This window comes from Osmerus mordax, chromosome 16 (genome assembly GCF_038355195.1).
Source record: "Osmerus mordax isolate fOsmMor3 chromosome 16, fOsmMor3.pri, whole genome shotgun sequence".
NCBI lineage: Eukaryota > Metazoa > Chordata > Actinopteri > Osmeriformes > Osmeridae > Osmerus > Osmerus mordax.
In genome coordinates, this window is record NC_090065.1 from 1,019,213 (window position 1) to 1,039,942 (window position 20,730).

General features: G+C 50.3%; 1 pseudogene; it reads left to right on the plus strand.

The window, feature by feature from the left end:
- Window positions 1-185: 185 nt before the first annotated feature.
- LOC136958764 (putative ferric-chelate reductase 1) lies at window positions 186-8,437 on the plus strand (annotated as a pseudogene).
- Window positions 8,438-20,730: the final 12,293 nt, after the last annotated feature.

A 20,730-nucleotide genomic window follows, 5' to 3' on the forward strand; every position in this document is an offset into this window, starting at 1 on the left:
ATCTTCATTGGTTATTTTTATTGATATATTAGCGCCACCTACTGGGCGGGAGGAAGTTGGATAAACACAGGGAGTAGGCACAATTGTAGGCTATTATGATGTGTTAAAAATGTGACCGGTAATTGTCGAACTGCGGTCCGTGAATCTGCAATATAAGGTTTGTATAAGATTTTGTTGTGATGGTGATGTCACACATCTTGCCAGCAGGTAGGTGTGTGTCCTATGAACCCTGGGGCTGTACTCATGCAAGCCCTGCCCACCTGTGTTAACAAGCCCCGCCCACCTGTGTTAATAAGCCCCGCCCCTGTTCCCCAGCACTCAAGCAGAGGTGATAAAGGTGTGTGTTCCCTGGACATCCAGGTAGACACTCACACACACAGGTGGGACACACAGAGAACACACAACACTGGTGTAGGTAGACCACAAACACACAGGTAGACACAACACATACAGATAGAACACATACACAGGTAGACCACCCTGCACACACACACACAATAGACTATGCACACTACAAAACATACATACAGAGACCTTATACACACACAGGTAGAGACACAAAACACACATAACTAGAACACACACACAGGTACACACACAATAGACCATACACACACATGTGGACTACACACAGCTCTGATTGTAGATCTGCAGTGACAGGAACTCTCTCTGCTCCAGCCCTCCACACCTGCAGTGGGAGCTAGAACACAAGGGTGAGTAGACCTCTGGCTCCTCATACTGACTCCTGGGTCCTCATTCGGCTCCTCGCTTGAAACCACATGTGATGTAGCCTACTATCTGACTAACTAACACTCATTTAGTAGATACTTTCATCAAAAGCAATGAATAGGAAAGGGATCTGAACCTGCAACCTCTGATTTGGAGTCAAAAGCTCTAGCTATCCACTATCCCCTTAAAGCTATGGATGTTTTTATGTAATGCACATTGTAAACCTATGTGCTGTATAGAACCTTTTGTACCAACAGAAGAAGCTTCTGAAGAATAGGTTCCATTCAGAACCCTCCAGCTCAGAAAGAATCATTTAGGGTTCTGGACTGCACCCTCCATGTCATGAGAAGGGGTTCTGTTTGGAACCTTGAGGTTGGAGTTGTGGAACACGGGTCAGTGTGTGATCTCCTGACTCCTTTTCTGGAGTGAAGTGATTCCTCTGTTGGGTAACCTGAGAGTGCCGTGTCCAGAGGTCACCCTAGGCCTTGGCAGTTTGGGTGTGGGTTAGATAAGGGAGGGGGTTTCTTTAAGCAGGTATCTGTTCAGAGGGGCGTAGTTGAGACCTGAGTCTGATCACTGGACCCCTGAGTCTGATCACTGGACCCCTGAGTCTGATCACTGGACCCCTGCCTACAGGCTCAGAGGGGCGTAGTTGAGACCTGAGTCTGATCACTGGACCCCTGCCTACAGGCTCAGAGGGGCGTAGTTGAGACCTGAGTCTGATCACTGGACCCCTGCCTACAGGCTCAGTCAAAACAACAAAAATATCAACTGTTAAATACAGACCTTTCCTTGACACTGACCACCAGAATATAGCTCCTGGGTTTACTGCAGTAATATCTCAATATCTGCTTGATAATAAGTAATGGTTAGGGTTAGGGTTATAACTGATAACTTCTTATCAGTTATTTATATTTATGGCCCTGCTGGCGGTGGACACTTCACACAGTTTCCTTCCAAAAGATAGATTTGTCATTCGTGGCATTTTTTCCTGACGCTTATCTAATGTAGCCTTGGTCAAAACGCTGTTCACCCAACCTTAAACCCAACCCCAATGCTACCAACCCTAACCTCAGTGTTAACCCTACCAACCCTAACCTCAGTGTTAACCCTACCAACCCTTACCTCAGTGTTAACCCTGCCAACCCAATCCCAGGTGGACCAGATGTTCGTCCCTCAGAAGGCGTCAGGCGTGTGGGTGTGTGTTCTACTGCAGCTCCTGGCTCCAGCTCGGGCCTACTCCTCTGGCCAGGTTACTGAGGTCTGTGGCAGCATGGTGCCCCAACATGGTGGCTCTGCCAACACCACCCACAGCCCATACAGCCTGGTGCTCAACAGCACCATCTTCAGGCCTGGAGGACACATCGCAGGTAGGACAGACCGACGTAGGGAAGAAGGGATGGGTGGGGAAGGGTGGAGGATGCTGTTGGAAGGTGTCTTCTTATTTCTTGTTGTCTTTCTCTCTCTCTATCTGATCATCTCTATCTCTCTCACTCTCACACACATACACAGTCACCCTCTCAGGGACATCAGACTTTGAGGGTTTCCTGCTCCAGGCTCGGGATGCAGCCAATCAGAACGCAGGTGCTGTGGGCTCGTTCACACTGACCAATCCCAAGCTCTCCCAGCTGCTGACCTGTGACCACATCCAGGTAGGCTGCCTCCTGGGGTCTAACGTTCTAATGTTCTAACATTCTAAGGTTTGAATGCTCTGAGGTTCCACCGCTCTGTCGGGTTCCCCAGGGATCTGCGGTCAGCCACACCAGTGATGCCCTGAAGAGAGAGGTCCAGGTGGTGTGGAACGCCCCCCTCAACGCCCCGGACATCATCCAGTTCCTGTGAGGGCTTGGATTCACTGACATCATCATCATCAGATAGATCAAACTGCACAAGGAATGCTCATGTGTGTGTGAAACTGTGTGTGTGTATTTGTGCCTGAATGTCTGTGTGTGTATCTGTATGTGTGTGTGTTCAGAGTGACGGTGGTAGCTAAGTACAGGGTCTACTGGGTAAAGCTCCCTGGTCCAATCATCTCCCAGAGTGGTGTGACGCCCCTCCCCCCTCGCCCCACCCCCACCGCCAGCAGACCACCCCCCACCACCACCTCGGTTCTGCCCGGCCTGGTAAGCCTTTTCTGGGTCAGGTGTGTCTCAGGGGCCCCTGGAACCCTGGTAGGGATGTGGGGATAGATCGGAGAATGGATGAATACTCTGATGTGCTGATTAACATGATGATGCATGGTTAGGATGATATCCATCCCTCTCTCTCCCTTTTTCTGTCTATCTTTTTCTCTCCATCTCTCTCCTCCCACTCGCTAGTTCAGCTCAGAGGGGTGTGGCCAGTCTAAGTCCTGTCTGCAGGACCCTGCTGGCTGCGACCCGGAAGTGGATCCTCAGTGCTACTTCCTGTCCTGGAACCCGCAGGGTCAGGGGGTGGAGTTTGAGCTCAGCGGCCCGGCGGAGGGATACGTGACCTTTGCCCTCTCGCGGGACACCTGGATGGTGAGGAACTAGACCCGATTGACGATGATGAGGATGATGATAAATATGGTGATAATGATGAGGATAAATTTGGAGATGATGAGGATAATAGCAAGATCAAGATCACGATGATTATGATGATTCGATTTTGATGAAACACAAAAGCCTCCTAGTTCCAGGAAGTCAACAGGAAGTGATCCGGAGCTCTGTCTGCGTTGCTAGGGAGATGACGACGTGTACCTGTGTGTGAGGGACGGGGGCGTGGTCTACGTCAACGCTGCATTTGTCACAGGAAGGACCTCGCCCGTCGATTCTTCAGAGGTGAGGCAACCCTCAGACCACACCCCCTCAGACCACACTCCGTCAGACCCCGCCCCCTCAGACCCCGCTCCCTCAACCCCCCCTCCCCTGACATACAGAACCCTGATTGGCTCCCCTCTCCTTCCAGAATGTTCTGACTGGCGTGGCGTGGCGGGCAGTGGATGGGGTTCTCCAGTGTCGGTTCCGTCGGCCCGTGCAGGTTCCCCAGGACCCGGAGCGTTTCAGCCTGGACCAGCAGCACTACGTGTTCCTTGCTCACGGAGAGGCAGAGGATGGTGAGCTGGGGTAGCACACTACATCTAGGATACTACATCTAGGATACTACATCTAGGACACTACATCTAATACACTACATGTAATACAATACATCTAGAACACTACATCTAGTACAATACTCCTCTCCTTTGCTCTCCAGAAGTGCTGCTCTGCACATTCTCTACTTTACTACGTCCGTCTGAGGACAGTTATCACTCACAACGTCTCTGGATGTTATAAAACAATTAGTGTGTAACTTCAGATCCTGTTCCCCTGCTACCTGGAGAACACCCAAGAAAGGTTCCTTTCCCCTCCTCTCCCCTCCTCTCCCCTCCTCTCCCCTCCTCTCCCCTCCCTTTCTCTCCCCTCCCCTCCCCTCCCCTCCCTTCCGCTCCCCTCCCCTCCGCTCCCCTCCCTTCCGCTCCCCTCCCCTCCCTTTCTCTCCCCTCCCCTCCCTTTCTCTCCCCTCCTCTCCCCTCCTCTCCCCTCCCCTCCTCTCCCCTCCCCTCCCCTCCCCTCCCCTCCCTTTCTCTCCCCTCCCCTCCCTTTCTCTCCCCTCCTCTCCCCTCCTCTCCCCTCCTCTCCCCTCCCCTCCTCTCCCCTCCCCTCCCCTCCCCTCCCCTCCCCTCCCCTCCCCTCCCCTCCCCTCCCCTCCCCTCCCTTTCTCTCCCCTCCTCTCCTCTCCCCTCCTCTCCCCTCCCCTCCCCTCCTCTCCCCTCCTCTCCTCTCCTCTCCTCTCCCCTCCCCTCCCCTCCCCTCCCCTCCCCTCCCCTCCCCTCCCCTCCCCTCCCCTCCCTTCCGCTCCCCTCCCCTCCCTTTCTCTCCCCTCCCCTCCCTTTCTATCCCCTCCTCTCCCCTCCCCTCCTCTCCCCTCCCCTCCCCTCCCTTTCTCTCCCCTCCCCTCCTCTCCCCTCCTCTCCCCTCCCCTCCTCTCCCCTCCCCTCCCCTCCCTTTCTATCCCCTCCCCTCCTCTCCCCTCTTCTCCCCTCCCCTCCCCTCCCCTCTTCTCCCCCTCCCTCTCCCCTCTTCTCCCCTCCCCTCCCCTCCCCTCCTCTCCTCTCCCCTCCCCTCCCCTCCCCTCCCCTCCCCTCCCCTCCCCTCTTCTCCCCTCCTCTCCCCTCTTCTCCCCTCCCCTCCTCTCCCCTCCCCTCTTCTCCCCTCCCCTCCTCTTCCCAAAACAGTTTCGAAAGGTAGAAAAAACATGTTGATGTTGAACAGGGAAAAGTTTCCCTTCACACCAGTGTCTTATCTCTTAGGCCAACGACTTCACTTCCTGTGATGTCTCACAGGAACCGTGTAAGATTAAGGCCCGGAGGTAATCTGGGGTTGCAGATCTCATAAAGAGGGAATGAGGGAGTTTATGAGTCTATGGATTTATTTACATTTACATTTACATTACATTTATTCATTTAGCAGACGCTTTTATCCAAAGCGACTTCCAAGAGAGAGCTTTACAAAGTGCATAGGTCACTGATCATAACAACAAGATAGCCAAAAAACATCGCGAGTAGCCAAAACATGAAGCACACATTGTGAACAACCAAAGTAAGTGCCAAAGGGAAGAACCATAAGAGCATGTAGTTAAACAAGTCACAACCAAACAACATGAACAGCTATAAGTGCAAGTGTACCTGTGGGAAAAAGCAAGCAACAGTAATAAAACAATATATCACAGCGAGAACCAAAAATTTTAATCAGTTACCACTAACCACAAGAGCAACAAGTCTCTAAGCAAGAGTCATTGTGATCCTTGAGGAAACTAACATCAGGTCAAGCGAACCGTTCCTAAGTACCGTTGTACTCCCGGAACAAGTGCGTCTTGAGCCTTTTCTTGAAGGTGGAGAGACAGTCAGTGTCTCTGATGGAGGTGGGGAGTTGATTCCACCACTGGGGGCCAGACAGGAGAAGAGCTTGTGTTGGGACCGGGCGGTCTTGAGCGGTGGGACCACCAGGCGGTTGTCTGAAGAAGACCGTAGGTGGCGGGTGGGGGTGTAAGGCTGCAGGAGAGACTTGATGTAGACGGGTGCAGTCCCGTTCACTGCTCGGAAGGGTCAATACCAGGGTCTTGAATCTGATACGGAGGAGAGGAGACGGACAGCTGTTTAGTGACCTTTTTGTTCGTTTATCAGACATTTTTAATGATCCTGGAAACTTCAGCATGTCAGGGTCAGGATAAAGGTGGTAGGACAACATGCAGTATATGTATGCAGTAATGGAACAGATCCTAGTCACAGGGTACATTTATCATATTATAAACTGCGTGTCTGTGTGTGTGTCTGTCTGCTGTTTTAATGTGGCGTGTGTGTGCAGGCAGGGTGCGTAGACACACTCGCCAGCCTCTCATCTCCTCCCAGAAGGTCTCCATGACTGGTCTCCCTCAGGTCCTCTCTGGCTCCCGCTCTCCAACCATCATGAAGTCCCACGGTAGGACGCCTCCTTGTGTGTGTGTGTGTGTGTGTGGACTGTAGGTGTGTGTGTGTGTGTGTAGACTGTCGGTGTGTGTGTACAGTGTATGAGTGTGCACTGTCTGTGTGTGTTTATGTCACGTTGACCCCCTCCCTGCAGGGGTACTGATGCTGCTTGCCTGGATGCTGGCTGGCAGCACGGGCACCTTCCTGGCCAGCTACTACCGAGAGGCCTGGCCTGGCCACACCCTGCTGGGCCAGCGGCCCTGGTTCCAGGTACCACACACACCCCGTCCCGCACTGATGATGTCACCACACACATCTAGGTTGAGGCGATGATGACATCACAGCGTGGACGTTCTTATTCCTGGAGACACACCCTGAACAGGAAGTGTTCAGCTGCGGTTCTGGAACCTTCCTTCCTCAGTTGTGTGTGTGTGTGTGTGTTCCAGCTTCATCGAGGGTTGATGGTGTTGACTGTGCTGTTGACGTCTGCAGCCTTCACTCTCCCCTTCATATACAGAGGAGGGTGGAGCAAGGTAGGTTGCACACGCACCTTCCTACACACACGCTCACTCACACACACACACTCGTTTACACAAGCACACACAGATAAAACACACAGTTACTGTAGTATCTCTGACTGTACATAAGAGGGCGCTCTATCATTTTTTGTAAATTATTTGGATGTGTCTGTGTGGATCTGTGTCTGTGTGTGCGTTTGTGTCTGTACGTGTGTGTGTTTCTCTGTGTGTGTGTGTCTGTACGTGTGTGTGTGCGTGTCTGTACATGTGTGTGTGTCTGTGTGTGTGTGTCCTCTCCAGAGAGCCGGGATCCACCCCTACTTAGGCTGCTGTGTCATGGCCCTGACGATCCTCCAGCCAATCATGGCTGCTTTCAGACCATCACCTGACTCCACCAGGTAGACCATCATCATCATCATCATCAGATAGTCTTCTCCAGTAGTCTGGTGTTTCACACCGTCTCTCTTCTGTGTCCTCCTCTCTCTCCTTTCCTCTCCTCCTTCTCTCTCCTTTTATTCCTCTTCTTAATTACGTTCTTCCCCTCCTCATGTCTCCTTCCTTCCTAACGGTTGTCCTGTCCTCCTCTCTTCCTGTCCTGTCCTCCTCTCTTCCTGTCCTGTCCTCCTCTCTTCCTGTCCTGTCCTCCTCTCTTCCTGTCCTGTCCTCCTCTCTTCCTGTCCTGTCCTCCTCTCTTCCTGTCCTGTCCTCCTCTCTTCCTGTCCTGTCCTCCTCTCTTCCTGTCCTGTCCTCCTCTCTTCCTGTCCTGTCCTCCTCTCTTCCTGTCCTGTCCTCCTCTCTTCCTGTCCTGTGCACGGTTGTGTGTTCCAGCCGTGGGGATGCAGTATTCTGTGTGTGAATGGAGAGCTTCTATACTTAGCCTGTGTCCTAATGAGATTAGCTCTGATCCCAGCTGTTTTATATGCAGGAGGTGGGCGTTCAACTGGCTGCACTGGGGGGCGGGCTCTGTGGCTGAGATCATGGCTGGTTGGTCCACGTCCTCACTTTCATCATAATATTCGTAAAAAGCTCTGTTTCTATTGGTCTCTTGTGATGGCTGTCAGGAAGTATTTCCTCTGGCCTTGCAGTGGCGGCCATGTTTTTGGGGGTGGGTCAGCAGTCTTTGCTCCTCCCCCTGCCTTGGGCTACGGGCGTGCTGATTGGCTATCTGATGTGGGTGTTCATCCTTAGACTCCTCCTCACTCTCCACAAACGAGGCTGCATCAACACATGTATGTAACATGTAACATGTATGTAACATCTGTGACATGTGTGACATGTTTTGTAAGATGTGGACGATGAGTCTCTTTATCTCAGAGAACTGGAACTGAGAGGCAAACTATGCTGCTGTTGTTGATTTGATGTGGTCATCTATTTTGTTGTTGATTTGATGTGGTCATCTCATTACCACAGCATCTGATGAACAGCACAGGATTCTGTCTAACCAATGGAAGACCGGTTGCTGGGTAAGACATAAAACCCAGCATATTTACATGAAAAAAATATTTTTGGTCTGGGCTGGTCTGACCTGGCCTAGTTTGGTTTGATCACTCTCTCCCCCTTTCAATCTCTTTCTCTCTCCTTGTCAGAATTCCTATTTCAAGATGGCTGCCCTGGCCACCCTGGTGCTGGGCAACGCTGGCTTCCTGGTGGCTCTGCTCTCCTGCATCGCCGCCCTCTGAGGAAACCCACAGGGGGAGTTCCACAGACAGGATCAACACCTACATCATCAACACTAGATTAGATCAGCCTCGCTCAACAAAGTCAGACTCTTCACCATCAGTGTATGAAACCAGAGGTTAAATCATTATTAGAATCAGACACATCCTCTTAAGCTGGAAGGGAATTATCCTTCTCCTTTTTCTCTATGTCTATTTCTTCCTGTCTCTCTCTCCCACCTCTCCTTCTCTCTCTTCCTCCCTCCCTCCCTCCCCCGCTCTCTCTGTCTGCCTCTGCAGTTTGCAGCTAAACCAGTTCTGTTAAATACAGATGCTGAACTTGAGCCATGCCACAAGGAGATTACTGGGGTATTATTTTAATCACAGGACTTGCCCCAGAGAGGAGGTGACTCTCCTCTCCTCCTCTCCTTCACTATAAGCATCTTCATCTTAGAAGGAATCCACCATTTACGCTATTTAATATTGAAGCTCTGGATTTATAATTAAATTATGATGGATAATTAAAACTGCTCTCTGCATTGAACCAACCTGCATCTCTGAGGAACGATGTCTCCTTATAGTGAATTCACACTAATAATATAGTGAAGGTATAGTTATCAGATATACAGTATATAGTTATAATATGTATAGTGAATCTACGTCTTCTTCTGGAAGAAAAAGGGGACATGGAGAACACTACACTCTGAAAACAGAATGGTACCTTGTAGATCCGTCTGCAGGAACAGGAGGTTCTCTTTCCAGAACCCCCACGGTTGTCTTTCCAGAACCCCCACGGTTCCTCCATGTCAGAATGGAACTAACTGGGATTCTGAACAGCATCATAATGCACTGAAGAGGATTCTATCAGGCACCTAGAGATTCTCTATATAGAATCTGTTTCAGAGGGTTCTAGATTGTTCCGTGTGATTCTATATGACACGCTCTTGTTGTTAGCGTGTGAACATTAGCATGCATAGGGGTTACACAGCCCTCCCATCAAATCTGTGTCCATTAGGATTCGGACACATCAGAGTGTTACGTAAGAGACTGGGACAGCAGCCTCTCCTGCCGCATCCAGAACATGACCTCCATGTCAATAATCCTATCAACTAAGCACACACACTCACATACTGTGTTTCTCTCTCTCTTTCCATCACACTTTGTCCTCTATTTCTCTCATTCCATATCGAGCACGCACACACACTTTGTTGCGCAATGGAATGGGAAAAAAAGTCCTTTCAATATTGTCAACTTTAATTCATTTCGCAAAAGTATTCTTCCACTGCAAACGATGAAAACTAGAAACGAAAAATAGAATCGTCATGAAACAACTGAACACCAAAACAAACTGAAAATTATAAACGTAATAATACTGTAAAACAATAATAATAATATTAATACATAGGAGCTGAACCAGACTGGCTGAAAACAGCAAACAAGCCAGCAAAGCTACAAGGATGTGGTCAATAAACCAGGCCTTCGACCCTGCGAGCCAATAGCAGATCAGGGCAGATTACACTGACCTGTGTAATGAAGTTAAAGTGCATTTGATTTGACTCTCGGTTGACACTTATAGGACTGAGCCGTTGGGTTAATTGTAATAGGTAACCTAAATCAAGAGCGCCCCAAGATAATAGCAGGGCAGTGTAAATGACAACGAGTTAAGGTGTGTTTGATTTGATTGGGTGACACTTATGGGTCACATGTTCTTGGTGCACTTGATGTGGTCAATGGGGTGCATGCGTGTGTTGGGTACAATTTAGGAGGTACCATAAATCAAGGGCACTCCAAGTCTTGGTATTTTAAAGTATTTGGCCTGGCTGACTCTAATGCAGCTACTAAAACAATGTTGAGGATTCATTATTACTTATATAAACATGTCAAAACACACCAAAAATATAGCAATATATTTTAGTAACGTGTCATATGCCCAAATCAGGGATTTTAATAACCCTATATTAAACCAAATAATTCCTACAGTACTTTGTATTTCTGGAACCATTTGGTTATAACCTGGGATTATTTTAATCTGTTGAGTGTAACATTACCACGTCATCAAAACATCTTATTTCACTGAGATCAGCAGGGCCTTCCAACACCAGACACATCGTTTACACCACAACATCATCATGACCTTTATCACAGAGTCTATGCTTAGATTAAATACGAAAATACCATAAATATATTTTCCCCTTCATTGAATCAATACGGTACATAAAATAGGTACAAATCTTCACAAGACAGTATTGTCAGCACATTCACATCAGCAATCAGAAGTCTTTCAAAATCCAGAGAGTTATTGGGATCTGTCAGTAGTCAAGTGGTGTAAATAACGTCCTTCGTCAACCTTGTTTCACTATAAATATTGCAGTCATCAATATATTATATATTTATATGTATTCAGTACAGTAAATTCAAGTTGTATCAATAGTAAAAACGTAACATCTAGAAAAGTGCAGGAAATATTGGCAATAAAAGAAGCTGTTGGCTAGTCCTCATTCATCCTCCAACCAGGATCTCCCAGATCCTGACCCCTATGACCCCTGACCCCTGACCCCCATGACCCCTATGACCCCTGACCCCCATGACCCCAAGCACATATCAGTTTATCAATCCGAAAAACGTACTTGTGTACTTGAGAAGAACGTTCTTGATGAGAATGGTCTCGCAAGATGGAGTGCATCCTGGAGGGGTGGATCGACACATCCGGGCATTTTAGGCATTCTTGGTCAGTTGCGTTCTCTGGATTGGAACCATTCTTGGCCTTGAAAGATGACGTCAAACAAGTTCACGAGAACACAAGAACGGAAAAGAATGTGGATTGATAAACAGCCTCTGAGTCAACTGGACAGGCAAAAGCAACATGGCTGACCCTTCAGCTGTTACCCTGGTAACCATCTCCCCAGACCTAATGTGTCACAGGTGCCTGTTTCAGAAGGACCAGGCCATAAGGTCATCAGCTGTTCTCGCTAGCCGGTTGTTGATTGACCCGTCGGTCCAGAGTTGCCCCTCAGTCCTTGCTGTGATTGGCCAGCAGGCTGGCCTCCCAGCGCTGGGCCAAGGCGCTCTGTCGGCGAGAGACGGCGAAAGCAGGGGAGGAGGAGGAGGAGGGGGAGGAGGCGGAGCAGGACAGCGAGGAAGGGAACTAGGGAAGAGAAGGAATGTTCACCTGTAGAACTGCAGCCAGGGCCCAGGGTCACACGGAGGTGAAGAGGGAGACAGAGATGGAGAGATGGAGAGATAGAGAGAGGGATGTTGTAGGACATAGAGAAACAGAGATAGGGATGTGAAGAGGGGAATAGCGGTGAAGGTATAGATGGACATGAAAACAGAAAAGGACGGATGATGAACATGTTCATTAAGAGGAGATGAAGACAGAGATGAAGACATGAACAGACACAGAGGTGTGAAGGATCATGATGAACAACAGATGGACGATAGATGAGTCAGATGAGGACGACATATGGATGAGTGACGGATTGTGTTTCACATCCCAGATGAGTCATCCACAGAGCAGACAGAACCTCATGACTTGACGAGACTACAGGTGTTTTCATAATGCTAGTCAGAGCTGGGAGCCCTGTGAGGTGAATAGTACACGAGTGTTGTCTCTGAAGTAGCCAATCTCTGATTACAGGTTTGTTTGATTTGTGTCACAGTGCACTGCTGTGAGGACTTACCCTGTGGTCACATGACAAGGTGGAGCGGTCCATCTTGCGAACCCTGGAGGGGGAGGAGGGGGAGGACACACACCTCACCGGCACCTCTGAAACACACACACAGGGAGGAACCATCTCTAGTCACACCCTGAGGGTCTCTGGTCATTTCTAGTCATCCTCTCCTGTCATTTCCTGTCCTGTCCTCCACCCCCCCCCCCCTCCCCCACACACCCCCCCACCACTCACCCCCGCGGTCATAGCCCAGCCCCTCCAGCAGGCTGGGTGAGACCAGCACGGTGTCGTATCTCTCCCTGGTGCCCGGCAGCTGTAGCTGAGCTCGCTGCCTCCTCCAGTCCTCCTCCCGCTGCCTCACGGCCCGGATCTCCTGCTCCACCAGCGACATGCTGCTCCGCGAGCGCAGCTTGAAGAAGGGGTTAGAGCTGAACGTGCTCTCCTGCACCGTCTCCCCGCCCGCCACGCCCAGCCCCGCGGAGCTCAGGCAGAACTCCGACGCACTCCGGATGATCAGATTGGACGTCTCCAGGATGATGATGCTGGACGGGTCGATGTTCGGGGACCAATCATTGAAGTGCGGGGGGGCGTGGCTTGGGGAGAGGAGGGGGAGGCCGTGAGGGCGGGTGCGGGCAGGGAAGGGGGAGGAGTCGGGCTCCAGGATGATGACGTTGTTGGCTGACATCTCGTGGTAGACGGGGCGGGGGGAGGAGGGGGAGGGGGAGATGGAGAAGGTGGGGGTGCAGGGGCTGGGGGCGGCCCTCCTGCGGTCGTCGGGATGGGCGTGGGGGTGCAGGGTGGAGGGTCTGGGCCTGGTCTGTCCCTGGATCCTCTCCCGGCGGAAGTTCTCTTCCCTCTCCAGAGTGAGGCGGATCTCTCTCTCCACCTGGTTCTCCGGCTCCTCGTAGGGGGAGCGTCCGCTCAGCTCATCCACGCCAGAGTCCTCCGAACACGGGCTGAACGTGGCGTGGTGCAGGCCGTCCCCTCCCAGGTCCGCTTCCCGGCGTGGGTGCTCAACGCTCCTTAAGGGCAGGAAGCTGTGACCTCCCTGGGCGACCCCTGACCCCACCCTGACTCCAGGCTGGGGGAGGACTTGACCTTTGACCTGCTCCTCCATCTGGCGCCACTGCTGCCGAGCGCTCAGGAAGTCCACGTGTTCCTCGCTGACGTTCTCGCTGACGTTCTCCTGCAGGACGCAGTAGTCCTGGGGAACCCTGCGGTCAGGGTCGGAGGTGGAGGAGGAGGCGGAGGGAGAGCGGAGGACAGGGGCTCGGCTGGAGACGTTGCCCAGGCAGCCCTCCTCGTCCTCGGGGATCAGACCCAGGCTGGGGGCCTGGGGGCTGGAGGTCTGGAGCTGGCGGGCCGGAGGGGGGCTGGACGGCTGTTCCAGGACGAGGGGCAGATCCGCGTCGCTGCCGCCATCTTGGATTCCCGCATCCACCGCCCCTTCCTCGCCCTCTTCCTTGTTGCCGGTGCAGGCAACGGTTTTCCCTTGGTCGTCGACGTCGCTGTCGGACGACACGACCGCAAACTCCACCTGGAGGCAGTCGCTGAGGTCGTCGCGGTCGTGGTAGGGGTCGTGACCCGAGCCCGTTGAGGCGTCGGACATTACCTCATCTCTGATTGGCTGATCCAGGATGGACGGAGGCCATGGAACGTCAGACTGGGCGGAGCTGTCATCGGCCTCCTCAGGAAAGAGATCCTCCACCTTGTATCCGGGCCCCTCCCCTCTCTTATCCTCTCCTCTCTCCTCCTCCTCTTCTCCTCTCTCCTCCTCTCCTCTCTCCTCCTCCTCCTCTCCTCTCTCCTCCTCCTCTTCCCCTCTCTCCTCCTCTCCTCTCTCCTCTTCCCCTCTCGTATCCTCTCCTTTCTCCTCCTCCTCTTCCCCTCTGTCCTCCTCTTCTTTCTCCTCCTCTTCTCCTCTCTCCTCCTCCATGTTTGGCCCTTCACCAGGCTCCTCTTCCTCCTCAGACCCTAGCGCTTCTGGGTAATTCTCCTTCCCGAAGTTTTCAATCTCGGCCCAGCAGCCTATCAGGTCACCCGAGCTGCTGGTCTCCATGGTGACGGACTGGGCAAGTGAGCACTGTTCCGACTGTGTGTGTTCAGTATTTGGTTTGTGTTCAGCGTGTGGTGTGTGTTGAGGTGTGTGTTCAGCGTGTGGTGTGTGTTGAGGTGTGTGTTCAGCGTGTGGTGTGTGTTGAGGTGTGTGTTGCGGAGATTCACTGTCTGTTTGTTCTTTGTCTTTTATCTTCTTCAACCCAGAAGTAGCTCGCTGTGGAGACATCATCATCATCATCTTCATCATATCATATCAACTTCCTCATTCTCATCTTAACAATCACCTTAATCATCACCGTCATCATCACCATCACCATTATTATCATCACCTTCATCATCACATCTTCCTCTTCAGTATTTTAATCATCACCATCTGCAAAGCAGAATTTCTTATCATCTAACCTTCCTGATCTCCTTTCTTCAACCCTCCTCTCCCTTTTTCTCCTCCTCTCCTCCCCTCCCCTCCCCCCCCTCCTCTCCCCCTCTCCTCCCCTCGTTCCCTCCTCTCCTCCCTTCCTTTCTTCAACCCTCCTCTCCCCCCCTCCTCCTCTTGTCCTCTTCTCTCCTGACAGAGTGGGAGGAAGTCACAGAGATGAAGGTTTTGCAGCAGCCATGGCAACGCTGTGTGTGTGGGCCTCTGTGTGTGTGTGTGTGTGTTTGGGGGGGCTGTGTGTGGGCTCACATGAGTGTGTGCTGTGTATGGGTGCTTGGTGAGAGTGGTTATTATGGGGTGTTTCAGCAGTTATTGAGCCAGACCCCTGCTACGGACAGGAGCATATGCTGCAGATGAACCCAGTTTGGAGGACAGGAGACAGTCCTGCACTGTGCTGTACAGGCTATGGAAGGTCTAGAATCTCTACCACAAGAACTAGAATGTTTAGAATCTCTACCACAAGAACTAGAATGTTTAGAATCTATACCTCTGTAAGTAAAATCTCTAGGGAGATTCTATGATGAGGAATGGTGAGGGAGGGTGAGGGAGGGTGGGGGAGCGTGAGGGAGGGTGGGGGAGGGTGGGGGAGGGTGGGGGAGGGTGAGGGAGGGTGGGGGAGCGTGAGGGAGGGTGGGGGAGGGTGAGGGAGGGTGGGGGAGGGTGGGGGAGGGTGAGGGAGGGTGGGGGAGGGTGAGGGAGGGTGGGGGAGGGTGGGGGGGGGTGGGGGAGGGTGAGGGTGAGGGAGGGTGGGGGAGGGTGAGGGAGGGTGAGGGAGGGTGGGGGAGGGAGGGAGGGTGGGGGAGGGTGGGGGAGGGTGAGGGAGGGTGGGGGAGGGTGGGGGAGGACAGTCTTGTTTGGGTTACATCAGAAAGGAGAGACTTTTTCTCTCCCCCCTCTATTTCTCACTCTCTCTGTTGCTTTCCCATCTCTCTCTCTTTCTCTCCCTCTCTCTTTCTCTCCCTCTCTCTTTCTCTCCCTCTCTCTCCTCCTTACTGTAACACCTGTTCTCCTGCCTCGGCAGTATCTACCCCACACATTCATTTAGAAATATACAGCAACCATCTGATTCCACCAATAGTGTTTGCATGTCGTCTCACTAAACTACCCCTTTGTCTGTTGATTGTGTAACAAATAGAAGATCATACCGTTTAGATGCACTATTCTCGCCGCAACCAAAAGCAAGGTGGTAACTGGCAGAACGTTACACTGTGGTTTCATAAACCAGCCTAGACTCCACCGCAAAATAAACACACGTTGTCTAAATTCTGTCGAAGGGTGTGGATTCAGAGTCATGCACCGGGGCACCGCAAGCAATACATGCCAGGAATCGTGACCGACCGTTAAACTCACGCGCCGTAGCCAAGCAAAAATCCAGTTTGTTCGTTTAAGCGGTCGTAGTTTCAAGCTACAGTATGCGCATGCAGCACCGAACAATCTGCGGGTTACCTACCAGCAGCTTCCAACAGAGCAACCAGAAGGAGATCATCTCCAGTTTAGTCAGTCCGCCACATTGCCCCACGAGATGCACCGGCAGCGCGGACAACCAAGCTGCCACCCGTCGCGAGTAAACCATAGGTTTGGTTGGGTGCGGCGCGAGAGGTAGTTAATGTGGGGGCGTCAGAAAGGACAGTTCGTGGCTATCGATCTGCAAAAACAAATTTGTCTGTGTAACGGAGCAGACGCGATATGTATTGGCAGAAACGCCACTGAAATGCAACGCATTCCTCCTCCTCGCTCGCGCTGGCTGTCTCTCTCTCTCTCCCCCGTACACACACACACTTACACACACAGAGTGTAGCGTATGTGTCAGCCTGCGCGCGCTTGCACCGGAGCAGAATGCTGCATTCTGTTCTCGCCCTCGAGGCTCCGCCGTTTCCAGAGAGACCCACGATCGAACGTTTGATGATGCCCGCACGCTTTGGAGCATTTTCGATTCCCCAACCAAGGTCACCATGCGCTCTGAATTCATTAGCTCGCTCCTCTCCCCAGTCCACAGCGCGAGCCATGCCCTGCAGTATACCTCCCTGACATCCTGGCACATTGTTCTGCCACATGTGGATCCATCTCCATGTCACCCTGAACTCTAGGTGGGGTGGGAGGATGAACCAGGACTCTTAAGGTGAGGAGACAGGGTTAGGTGAGGAGAGAGGATGTAAGGAGAGAGGAGGTAAGGAAAGAGGAGGTAAGGAGACAGGGTTAGGTGAGGAGAGAGGAGGTGAGGAGAGAGGAGGTAAGGAGACAAGGTTAGGTGAGGAGAGAGGAGGTAAGGAGGTAGGGTTACAGGTCGGGTTGGGGTCAGGGTTGGGGTCAGGGTTGGGGTCAGTATTAGATCAGTCTTCATGAGAGAAGCCCTGCTAATCTGACCAAGAGAACCAGATGATGAAAAGAGTAGAGCAGAGTAGAGTAGCGTAAAGTGTAGTAAAGCAGAGCAGAGTAGAGTAGAGTAAAGGAGAGCAGGGCAAAGTAGAGTAAAGGAGAGCAGGGCAGAGTAGAGTAGAGTAGAAGTCTAGCCAAGTCAGTCCAAGCCAGGACTGGTCTCTGACCTGTTTCCTCAGCTGTTCCTGCCCAGAGGAGATAAGCATCTGGGGGTAAGACTAGAGGAGGGAGAGGGGGAGGGTGAAGGAGAGAGAGAGACTCTCCAGAGAAACCTAAAACAGAGTAGATTAAAGCAGAGCAGAGTACAGTAAGTATATTAGATACTCAAGGTCTTTTCAACCTTTAATTTGTTGGTGGAGAGATTATTTTATTTTTTTACCTTCAGAAACTTTTTTTCCAAACTTGTTTTTCCCCCAAAATTACTTTAAACATTTCAAAACTTTTTTCTAGAGGAGAGGAGAAGAGGATAACGGAGAAGCCTAAAACAGAGTAGATTAAAGTCGAGTACAATAGAGTACAGCATAGTAGAGTCCTCATCAAGTACTCATCAATGATGCAAACCTTTTTGAAACCTTTTTTTGAAAAACCTTTTTGTACCTTTCTAATTGGGTGTGCTTTGCCTTCGGCAAGGGCACAACCTTTGTTCTCTCACATATATATTATTATTTTTATTATTTTTTTTTTTTCTTTTTGCCCCCCTAAAACTCAGTCATTATTTGGCCTACATAGACAACCTAGGTGTCAAAAGTTTCGTCTTGGTAGCGATTGAGTTGCTTGTATTTTTATTTACACTCCGTTGCACAGTTTAGGAGGTTACAACGTTTTTGTTGCAAAAAGTGTCTTCTGTCGGCGAAGGGTAGCAGTGCTAGTCTACGTCACTACGTCAGCACACGTTAGCAACGACGCATGGATACTACGTGATAGAGACGTTCTAGCACGCAAATTGGAGCTTGGATTATGAGTGAAAAATGCCAACCCCCAAAATTACCAACCATTGGGTTTTGTTGAGAAAGCAATTTCGAGTGGAACTGCAATCTAGGATTTTTTATTTAGGTCGTGAAAGTCTTTGTAATTTGAGCGAGTGCGGTTCGCCCGTGAGACTGCCTAGGCGGCAGCCATGCAAGCGTCATCGTAGTTTAGTATTTTCGTAATTTTATAGTTCGGTCAATTCTACACCAAAAAACAGAAGGAGGGCAATGTTATGACGATATGACTATTGTGAAGACAGCCAGATGGTGAGATTTTAATGTTGGTTGCTGTAAAAACTTTGATTGGTTTGCTACGTGAGAGCCCCGTCTGCCTCCGTTGACGATTGCGTCAGCTGTTGTCGATCTCTGATGAGTATTTTCTTAATTTCGTACCAGGGTCAATTCTACATAAAAAAATCAGAAGGAGGGCAGTGTTTTAAAGATAAGACGATTGCGAAGATAGCCAGCGGGTCAGCATATTTTTGTGATTTGTGTAAAACTTGGAATTTGAGTGACACCGCGGCTTGTTTTGACGTTAGCCTCAGTCAGACTCGGCTCGCCCACTGGCAGTGTGTAGTAGTACTGTCTTCAATGCCACAGCTAAACTCTGTCAAAAGAAACTTTCTCATTACCGGCGCATTCAAACAATCAGTGAACTGTGGAGCAACAGCAGCTAGCTTGCCTCTAGCAAACTTATTTTGAAGTAGCCATTTCCCCCTACATTCATGTCAAACTTATTTACGTTTTGGGGGGCCGGCATATTTTCAGTAAGCAGACGGTACAGTACTGTTTGAATCGCGATTCCATACTGCCAGTGACAACGTTGTTACAGTAGCTTGTTTCAAAGGGGGTTCGCAGCTGTTTCAAAGGGTGTTCTTAATGAAATATGCAATATGAGTAGGCTAAATGCTTGAAAATATCACTACAAGGGAAAAACTTGCAACACCTGCAACCGACGCAAGCAAGCACACCCTACAATTTTCCCAGAAATTGTACCCTCTCTAGTTTTTTTTTGAATATAATTTTTCCACCTTTTGAAACTTTCTTTTCGAACCCTGTTCACAATTTTTTTTTTTACCTTTCAGAATTTCTTTTTATAAACTTTTTCTAAAATATTTATTCAACCTTTTGAAACTTTTTCCAACAAATGTTCTTGTTCCTTCTCTGTCTCCATGGCTTCGTAGACCAGTCTAGACCAGTCTAGACCAGTTAACAGATTAAAACTAAATGAACAAGCCTGGCTTGAAATTGTGTGAAAAACAAAGTACATATATTTGTGTAAAAAACGTAAGGAGTGAAAGTAAAAGTTGTCCGAAAAATAAATAGTGTTTGTACTTAGTTACTTACCATCTCTTCAGCGGGCAGGGTTGAACCATAAAGGCTGTTCTGACCAGATGACCCCCCCCCCCCCCATTCCCCTAGTGCCCAGACCCGGCACGGCCAGCTTGTCTGCCGTCACTAATCAATAACATTTACCCTCTCCTCTCCAGTACAGACAGAGAGAAAGGCCAGTGTGTGTGTTTCAGTATGTCTGTGTCTGTGTGCTTCAGTGTGTGTGTGTGAATGTGAGTGGTTGCTCGCTATGTCTTGTGGTGTGTGTTGAGTGTGTGTGTGTGTCTGATGTTCTAAGTTCTGCTCCTGGTCTCCTCCTCTCCCACACGTTGCTAAAGCAACAACATGTCCTGTTTAGAACTACCTCTCTTTCTCTTCCTTTACTCCCCCCTCCCCGCCTTTCTCTCTCTCTCTGACTTTCTGCGTCTCCTTAAGTCCCTCTCAATCTCTCTTCCTCCCTCTCTCTCTGCCTCCCTCCCTCCATCTCTCCCCAACTCCCACTCCATCTTTCCCTAATTCCCTCCTCCTCTTTCTCTATCCAAATCTCCTGAATCTCCTGCTTGATCTCCCACCTTCCCCCCTCTCTCCCTCCCTCCATCTCTCTCTCTGTCTTCCACACGTTTATCACAGGGCCTGTCTACTGTGTGTTTGGTTTGCAAACCGGGAAGCCAAATAATTTTATACAAAGACTGCTGTCAAAAAAGATTTTAGAATCAAGAAATGGTTTCATCCCCCTCTCTTCCTCTCTCTTTCTCTTCCTCTCTCTTTCTCTTCCTCTCTCTTTCTCTTCCTCTCTCTTTCTCTTCCTCTCTCTTTCTCTTCCTCTCTCTTTCTCTTTCTCTCTCTTTCTCTCTCTAGGTGGATGACTCACAGCCACACAGTTTGAACTCTGTAAAGCTAGAAACAGTTAAGCAGATCTCCACGCACCAGTCATCCTGTCCTCACCGGCCCCAGAGTCTGCACAGTGGGTTAGGTTATGCCAGACCATAATTCCTACTATCATAATTTAGATTCTAGTAGTGCTGCAACACAGCAAACAAGATGACAGGAAGTGTGCTTACCTTGGAGTGCGTGCTGTCTTGTCTTGGAGTGTGTGCTGTCTTGTAGAGTGGCTTGTTCCAGTGGTGGAGCCAAGGGTATATGCATCTGCCTACCTCTCTCTCTCTCTCTCTCTCTCCCTCACTCCCTCCCGCTCCCTCTCCCTCTCTCCCCTGCTCGCTCTCTCTGCTTTAGCAACACACTGAGTGCGTGGGATCCAACCAATCAGAGCAGAGGCTTTAGTGACAGTTGTGACACATCCACTCATGCAACGCTCGCTCACACACACACACACACACACACACACACACACACACACACACCCTCCTACGTCAGTTCAATATATTCAATTCTATATATAATTCAACAAACCCACAAAGCAATGCGGATCCCTGTTATTCTCAAGCACGTTCCCGCCAGACCCACACTCTGTTCTAGAACCACCAGACCAACACTCTGTTCTAGAACCACCAGACGACACTCTG